This window comes from Pinus tabuliformis, chromosome Q (assembly GCF_031772625.1).
Source record: "Pinus tabuliformis cultivar Carrire ecotype Pingquan chromosome Q, CPIR1, whole genome shotgun sequence".
Taxonomy (NCBI): domain Eukaryota; kingdom Viridiplantae; phylum Streptophyta; class Pinopsida; order Pinales; family Pinaceae; genus Pinus; species Pinus tabuliformis.
In genome coordinates, this window is record NC_142296.1 from 906,635,644 (window position 1) to 906,645,193 (window position 9,550).

A 9,550-nucleotide genomic window follows, 5' to 3' on the forward strand; every position below is an offset into this window, starting at 1 on the left:
TATCATAGCTAGGCTAAAGAAAAGCCCTGGAGATCACCCCGATGATGAAACCATTGATGGAAGCAAGAAGAGGATGGTAGAGACCTATAAGAATTCTAGTGTTTGAAGAAAAACCTAGGCAACTTGATTATTAAGGTTTGATGGATTCTATAAGGTTAGGGTTGGAGAGAAAAGCATGGTTTATGGAAAGACATGAGATATAGCATGGTCAATGTGAAGAGGCTCAGGCACTTGTGAAATATTTAATGAAGCCTTAGATGGTATAATTCCTAGTAGGCCTGGTTGGTTAATTCAAGGCAATATTGGTATGTGGACAATGGAAATTGATGACTCTTGAAGGTTGGTTCAAGAGGGAGAGAATCACCTCTCATCAAAGATAAGTAATTCTTGACTTATGATGCCTCTTACTTTTGTTTAGACTCATGGATATGATTATTATGATTATTGTTCATACTTCCTACATGTGTATTTGAGTATATGGATGTTTCTAACCTCCTTGATGAGTTGAGTGGATCCTTCTTGAGGATCATTTGAAATGCGGGAAAGGTGGCTAGAGCTAGAAAAGGTAAAGAGGCACTACATGAAAAAGATGACAAAGTGCTATAAGTTTCCTATGTATAATGAGAAGGTGCATAGGTATTTGAATACCACAAGGTATGCATGGCATGTTATATTGAATGGCTAGGTAAGCCCTAAGGTATAATGAGAATGTCTATAAATCATGAAAATGATTTGGATTTATGTTTCATATGATGAAATGGTGCATCAGGTATTGGACATTTTTTATCTTCTTGAATTCTATGAGGCTACCTAATGTTGATCTTTGATATACTTGATGTTGGATATTTTGATCCCATAAAGAAAGCTAGCATCTTGACTCTAGTATAAGATACTCTTGATACTTGACATGCATAAGACATGATGGATTTCACATAGAAGGTTAGCTCCTTGATTCTTATACATGATACATTATGCTTATGGAAGGGTTGACACTCTTGTTGTTTTGGTAAAATTTTATCGAATGACCTAACTTGACTTTGTTGATAATGATAAGCATGGTGATCGAAGTGTAACTGTGGTCATGTCTTGATGTGATGAGTAACTATAGCAAATGGTAAAATGCGATGATAGAAAGTGTTATTGTTCATGTTCCTTGATATATGATGTCACATCTATCTGCTACCCTAATCATTCAAGTCTAACCCTTGATGAAAGATTGATGACATGATGTTGATGGCCATGATAGATATATTTTTATGATCTAACAAATTTGTTGTTGCATGACACTAGCAGAGACAAGTTGATGACATGAATGGAGATGAAAGAAGTAGATTCCCAGTCAGAGGGAGAATCTCTTCTCAAGATTCTTACTCATATTATTATTTCCATTATGTACTGTTGAAGTATGATTTATGTGCATCTGACATTATTGAACCGCAACAAAGTCACAGATCTGAAGCTCGCACAAAATTAGGGTTTATGTTCTAGACACAGGCACAAAACTGAGAGATTTTTTCCCTAGACGTAGACATGCTAAGGCCAAGGTAGCATCCAGGATGCTAAAGACGCTCTCATGCTAACCTGAAGGAAGCAACTAGGGGTTTGTCTACACTTGACCACCATCTGAAGTTTTTTGAAGCTGTCTGAAGTCTGAATCAAGGTGTCTCTGAAATATTCTACCACCGTAAATTGATTTCTGAAGTTGTTGGGTTGAATTGTTGATCACAGAAAAAATAAGTATTGTGCATGAAATCATATGTCCACCTGAAGCATGCCAGTCCTATAGATATGAAGACAGAAAAATTTGTGAGCAGGAAAAGTTTAGATATTTCGTAAAATATGAACTTGTGTTTGCAGGTGATCAAGATAAGCATATAGATATGCCATTATGATTTAACCATTGAAATTTGTGATACAAGAGATTTGGGTGACTGATATAGATAAGAAGTGTTTGAAGTTTGACATGATGCTTGACAATTATTTAGAACTCTGACTTGATATTGAGATATATTTTTGGACTATAAATCTCTCTACGATAGCGAATTTGGATTTGACCTAATGTCTAATGATTTGATTTGACATCTAATGATTTTCCTTGATGAGAATGATATACGAGCATAGTCATTTCCAATGAATTATATTGTGACATAAATGAATTGTATTATGATTATGAAAATGACTTGATTGATATTGCATGAGAGATGACAACTTGTTGGCATGAGAATTGATACTGTGATATTGATGACTTTGATGAGCTGACTTAGTTGGTGGTACAATATTGATTTATGAAAAGCTAAGCAAGCTGGTTTGGTAAAGTGTTTTGTTTACAGAGAGCATTGCATGAAGCAAGCTTCCCGATCCAGATATGTCTGCATTGATTGTTATCTGGTGAAGTTAGGATGGTGTATTCCAAGGTTTGACTTTGATTTTGGTTTTGGTTTTTATACACTGATGGTCTACTCTTGACAGGTAATGAGCCTCCGATGATATAAGTAAGAGGGAGATGGCTTATGAATCTTGAGATGATGAATCATGACATGATGAATCGGTTTATGAAAAATGGGAAAAGATAATCTATATTGTGAAGATATTTAAGAAGTATTGAAAAGAGGAAATGTGAATCCTTGGACACTCTGATTGAAGAGATATTGTTGAACTTGACTTGGCAACCAATAATTGATTGAAGCATAGATGTTCTATTTCTGAAAATATGTCTGTATACATACATGATGCACATAGAACTTGAGTTGATTCATTCACATAGAGTTGCCACCGAGCACCCTTCAAGATACTTGCATGGGATGATCTATTTTTGGTATGAGATATTATTCCTATGATATATGGATGCATGGATGTGTTGATGAGATGAGAACATATGAGTGATGCCTTAGTATGAAACCTTCCATGAAATGAGAGGTCTGTAGCACAATCGAGGTTGAGAATGATGTTTCTAACATGAATAGTTATGACACAGGACGAAGAAGTGTTTGAAGAGATGTTTGAGAAAGTTTTGAATATGACATGGATACATTGAAATGACATAGAGAGGGAGAGAATCCCATATATATAGTTGGTATTGAGATACTTTCATATATTGAGATGGTGCAGATGTACGAGACAAGCTTTGGCTTGTGTTTGACACCTCCTTGAGAGGGAGGATTATTATGGTATCCTTTTGTGATTTATATGATTATTTATGTTCTAACATGATATTTGATTTGATGTCCTATATGAACAAGATACAATTTCCATTGATACATGATGATTACCTGATACTATTGCGATGATATGAGTATGATGAGAGAAGCATTGATCGAGGACACTGACCCAAGATCTTCCTCCCTATCCGAGCTCCCATGGTGTGGAATTGAGATAGAGGACTCCTAGGGTTGAGGGAACTCTGGAGAATAGGGTATCACCCCTATCTGTTACCCATAGGGTTGGAGTAGTAGCTCACCCTATCTTGGTCTTTGCAGAGTATACCCCAGTTGGCATCATACCCACAAGCTGGGCTTGTTGGGATTATCCCTCTCCATCTAGCCAACAGGTGAGGAGACTTGGGGGTGTGAGATCCTTACCTCTTGTAAGTTGGGTATCTCACTCAAGCTAGGATTATGATGTAGGTGTTATACCACATGAATATTGAGGGTCATTGCTAGGAAGATCAGTAGGCGATAGGATGGGTTGAGTAGTAGCTCCCCTATATTACCTATTGCTCGATATGGGTTGAGCTGTAGCTCCCCCATGAGATTTTTGGTTGAGTAGTAGCTCCATGATATGGTTCCAGGTTGAGATGTGCTCCCTGATGATATGTTCTCCAATGAAAATACATGATGACATATTTTTGGGTAGTAGCTCGTTGACATATTTCCGGGTTGTAACCCGCCGACATATTTCTAGGTAGTAGCATAATGAAATATTTCCGGGTAGTAGCCCGTCGACATATTTCCAAGTAGTAGACTGATGACATATTTTCGGGTTGTAGCCCTTTGACTGATATTCCGGATAACAGCCCATCGACAGGCGTTCCATGTATTATCCCACTAACTAATATTCTGGGTAGTAGCCCGCTGATAAAAATTCCGGGTAGTAACCCAGTGGCAGAGATATCGAGTAGCCTAATGAATAGAGGGTGGTAGCTTAAGCTCCCCTCAGGTAACAAATTCTTCTTCTTTTAGATTCGAGAATATTCAACATATGAGCAGGGATGATCAAGAGATAAGAAAGGGATGGATTGACATCTAAATTGATGATTTGTATGGCATGGCGACTACATCAGTGATGACACTTGAGATACCAAGATGGCATATTGATCGATGGACAGATATTGGCACGTGGAATTCTCCCTAGTTGAGAGAAAGTGTTAAAATTATGAAACTGCGGTCAAATTCCACTTTGGACAATTCACATGATGAAGATAATGATTGCATTGAATTCCTATTTTCAAGAGGACCAAAATTGACCTAAAGATCATATTATTTGGACATGGAAAAGTTGGTTTTTGAATTTATTTATCCTCTCATGTATATTGGATTAGGTCAGCCCTAGGCACATGTACAATTGGACAGGTTAGCCTCAACATCAAGTGGACCCTCATGAAAGCATACATATAGAAGAGACCTCAAGCTCATTTGGACACAATCATCAAGCACACTCTTCTCTCTTCTATTATTTGGTTCACATAGGTCTGATGGAGGAAAGCTCACACAAACGGTCTAAAATTACAAGGACGAAACTTGCACGTGTCTAGGGTTTATGAGTCTCGGACCACACTCATAACTAAGGATTTTCGTCCCAGATGCTCACACAGTATGGTCAAGGGAGTGTCTAGGAAGTCTCAGACACTCGCACACAATGTCTAAGGGAGCATCTGAGAGTCTAGGGTTTCTGTAGTCTAGTTTGGCCCCAAATGCTCACATGTAGTTCACCTGGGAGTGTCCAGGTCAATTTCAAATGCTCGCATAGAGTGTCTCAAGAAGCGTCCGAGACCAAAAGATGAATTATCAGTACCCCAAAGTTTCCTCTCAGTGACAACAACATTCAATAGTTGACTACAGTCAGTGAGAGTGCATTATAGTCCTTAGGATCATGGTTTTCAAGTATAAGCATGTTTAGGGTCATGCCATGGATGTTCTTGTTGTTTTGTTACATTGATGAAGATATGGATCATTGTACTTTCTTTTGCTAAATCATTTGATGATTATCTAAGAAGAAGAAGAATTTGCAAGGGTTTCCCCATAGTGGGTTTTGTCGTAGTATCCGACCAATCCTAGTGTCTCTATGTGTGCATGTTTTTCTTCTATTGTTCCTTTATGTTTTGTTGCATTGTTGATGATGATATTCTTCTTTCTACATAGTTGCATATGTTGATGAATAACGATGTAAATCTGAATAATGTCATAATGTTATGAGGTGAACTTAATGTGTTAATGCAGAAATGAAATTATCAAAGCAAAGAACAATGTAGCCCTCTATTATGTGTACCTCTATTATCAAAGCAAAGAACAATGTAGCCCTTGTTATGTGTACCTCTAATGGGTGAAACACATGCCGACTATTGCTGAAGGGAAAAATCGTTGCAGTGTTCCTAAATTGTTCATTGGGTCAACTATCAACCCACTATTCGCTGGGGTGAACATTAACACAAATTTCTCCTCCTGCTCTCAACAACAAATCTCAATGATGGAATCACTCATGAGTGAAAAGTAGGCCTGAGGAACCAGCATTTATGGATGCCTAGGAGTCGGTTTCGCGAGAATTGGGGATTTGTTTTTACGCCAAAATAAAATCCTGCTAATCTGTGTCAAGTCAGTGCTCCCACAGTTGGGAACTCCACAAAATCTGATCCTGAGTTCTTGGTCGGCATCTTCAAAGCTCCTAAAACTATCCACAACTCCTGTTGTCATTCCTTCTTAAAAGGGAATGCTTCGCTGCAGTTCCAAAGCTCCCGAGAGAACAGGAACTATTGAAACATATTTCCCATCTCTCGAGAGCGGTTCCCATGTATCAAAAAATAAAAATAAAAGAAAAAAATGTCTTTATTTACCTTTTGTGATACCATGCCATATATTATAGGAAGTCTCAATATCACTATTTTCTGCAAGGCTAATGACTAAGTAATAGCCCAAAAAAATTTTAAAATTGTGTAAGTGGATTTAGGATATTTTCAACCAAATATAGAAAGGACTAATAAATAAAAAAACTCATGTAAGTGATTTACCATGAAATTGCAATACCCTTATCCTAAAATAAAATGGTCAGTTGAGAAGGTGCATAGAAATAATGTATAGTAAATATAAAATCAATATTTTTTTATGAGCAGGGACTACCATCAATTATAATAAATATACAATCCAAATAATGATACCCATGGATAGTAAGACTTCCTCAAAAGTTTGTTTGTTTGTTTGTTTGTTTTTTTTTTTTTTTTTTTTAATATTGATATTATTTGGAATCAATTTTTTTTTAATGTTACATTAATATTAGTTGGAATCATGCATTTTCATGAGTATTACGTTATTCCAGTGGGTATGTATTACTAAGAGGGGCTAGATTGTGCCATCAATTTTGTGGATCAAGAAGGAGAGTGGATTTGGTTCGTTTAAAAACTCGTGGTATCATACCAAATTCAAGGGACAAATGCCCATAGAAATTGTAAAAATATTTACACAAAGCTTAAGTGAAACCTTCCACTTTTCACATGCACTGCATGGGCATTTGGAATCAAAACAATAAATAAAAAATCTTGTGCCTCACACTAGGGGCCAATGTATTATGAATATACTGGCAAAGCTCATCATCCTCCATTTCTTAAGGTACATGCATTTTCTCTTGAATTGACTTCATTTTGCCGTTACGGATATGGTAAGCAAGTACTAAGTATAAATATTTAAATGATTATTTATTATGGTCAACGTTGTAAAATAAAATAATAAAAGTTATAGAAGTAGTGAAAAATGTTGAATCTTTTTCATATTAAAAAGGCTTTTTCCTCGTAAAACTTATGTGATATATTTATGTTTTGAATTTAAGATGATTGTGATATATCAATGCTATATATGTTATTTTATAATTTTATATTAAAAATATAAAATATAAAATATTAATTATTTATTAAATGAGATATGGGAAAGTCTAGTTATATTAAAAATTTTATGACAATTATTAAAGTAAAATTTATGGCAAGGAGAAAAAATGTTATTTCATTTGTGATGTGAAGTCATGTGTTCAATTCCCTACCTTGATCAAAATGATATATTAAACATGTTGAAAATGTAAACCTACCAAATTTATATATATAATTCATTTAAATTTATTTTTACTTTCTAATTTATTGCATATTTAAAAAGATTAAATGTTTTGTGGTGTACGTCTCTTTTTAATAAATGTTCATGTTCTAAAATAAAAAATTACAACTCACAAAAATTGATATCTCCTTAATAAATTTAAAATTAAAATGCATCTAAAATGATTAATAAAATGATTACTAAAATTAAATATAACTTTTATTTCGGACTTACCAAATCCACCAATAACTACAGCACGTACCTCGAGTGATATATGATTTGATAAAAGGTTCAATATGTTATCTGTAACTTTACACAATTCGCAACCAAAACAACAATATAATAATTATATAAATAAACTAAAAAAATCTCACAATTTCCTCTTATTCAGGTAGCTGTGCTATCAAACCATTGCATTATTATTTTTCTCCGTGGCTGCCGTGTCTTACGTAGAATCTAAGTTCCCAAAATTAAAATCGTATGACGGATTGTGACAATTAGTCAATGGTATGCAGCAGGGCAGCACATGTATTTATTCCCACCCGTGTCCTCATTGTGGAATGTATATATACATGCTGATCAATCATATCTCTCAACCAATATGATTAATATAATGGTAGAGTATTTAAGTAAAAAAAAAATTAATAATTGTCGTTTACAGACTTCAAAAATAGGTGAAAATTATGTTTATAGAATATTTATATTAGGCAGATTTACTCGAAGGGTTCAACCACGAAGCCTAGTCTTACTTAGAGTTAATGTTTTTTTTTTTTTCAGGAGAAAAACACTGCAACATTTTCATTAATGGGAAATGTTATACATTGTCGAAGACCTTGTTAGAGAAAATACCCATGTTGAAAACATCCATAATGCAAAGCTAAATCCACCATAGTAATGTCGTGAATGCCACCTTAGACCACACATGGAAACATAGCATGAATAGGGAGATGAAAGCGCTGAGTCTAGTTAAAGGAGACATAACGCAAAAGATCAAAAAAGGAAATATAACCAAGACGAGGAACCTAGAAGTGTGTCAGGGACATGCAAACCAAAAGTAAACCAAGGGGAGTGGGAAGAGATTAACAAAAATCAAAAGAACCCAGACAAAAGGAGATCCCCTCATAAAACAGTTCGTAATGAATCTGCCTAGGCAGTAGGAATAGAGCACACTTGGAAAGGGCATCTACTTCTGAATTTTGCTCTCGAGAGACATGTTGGAAGGAGATCTCCAAGAAGAGGGGCTTTAGGCCCTAAATCCATTGCATCGAGTTGAAAAGTGAGGGGATTTGTAAGGCGTTGCGATCCTGAATCCATCTGATCGTAGAAAGGGAGTCGCCAACAACCAAAATGCAATCAACATTGAGCCATAGAACCACCTGTAAGGCACCCAATAAGGCGAGCATTTATGCTCTATTATTGTCTCCCAAGTCGTCAAACCACCTAAATTGATAAGACATAAATGAATTGATATGAAGGGAGACACCACATCTTCATTACCCACCAGTAGAAGCTCCATCAAAAAACAAATTGGAAAAATATTTGACAAGTCAGCGAGAGTGATAAACATGTTAGATTCCTTGGGACACCAGGCGCCTATCTCTTGAAAGTGAGAGATGATGCGAAGTGTAGCCAAATTAAGATTGGGAGAAGTCTTTTCAAAGATGTAGTCATTCCGAGAGCCCTAAATGTCCCAAAGCTCTTTTGATTGGAAACCCCAAGAGAAAATCCATTCTGCAATGGAGGAACTATCACCAATGACCTAGGTCCCCAAGAGAGAGCATACTTTCTTCCAGATGTCATGTATGAAAAGGCAGTGAATGAAGAGGTGAATATAGTCCTCCAATGGAGATTTGCAGTGAGGGCATATACCAGTTCCTACAAATCCTCTCTTCATGAGTATGTCCAAGGTTAAAATCTGATTATACAGAATAAGCCAAGTGCATATAATCTTGAGTGGAACATCCCAGTACCACAATTATGCAGTGAGCTTGGCAAATGCCAGGATTGGAGAACAAGAAATGATGTGTTCATATGCTTTTGTGGCTGAAATTCTTCCATCCATTAAATGACCACCCCAAACCAGATAATCCGTACGGGAGGATAACATGATACCGGCATGGCTAATGTTGCTACGATAAAATTCCCATTCAGATGCCAAATATTCCAAGATGCCAATTTCCCAAGCATGTGGCCAAATTGGGGGAGACAAGAGCATTTGAGGGCCCCTCACAATGCTAGCCAAAGTGGAGTATCCTTGTTGATTA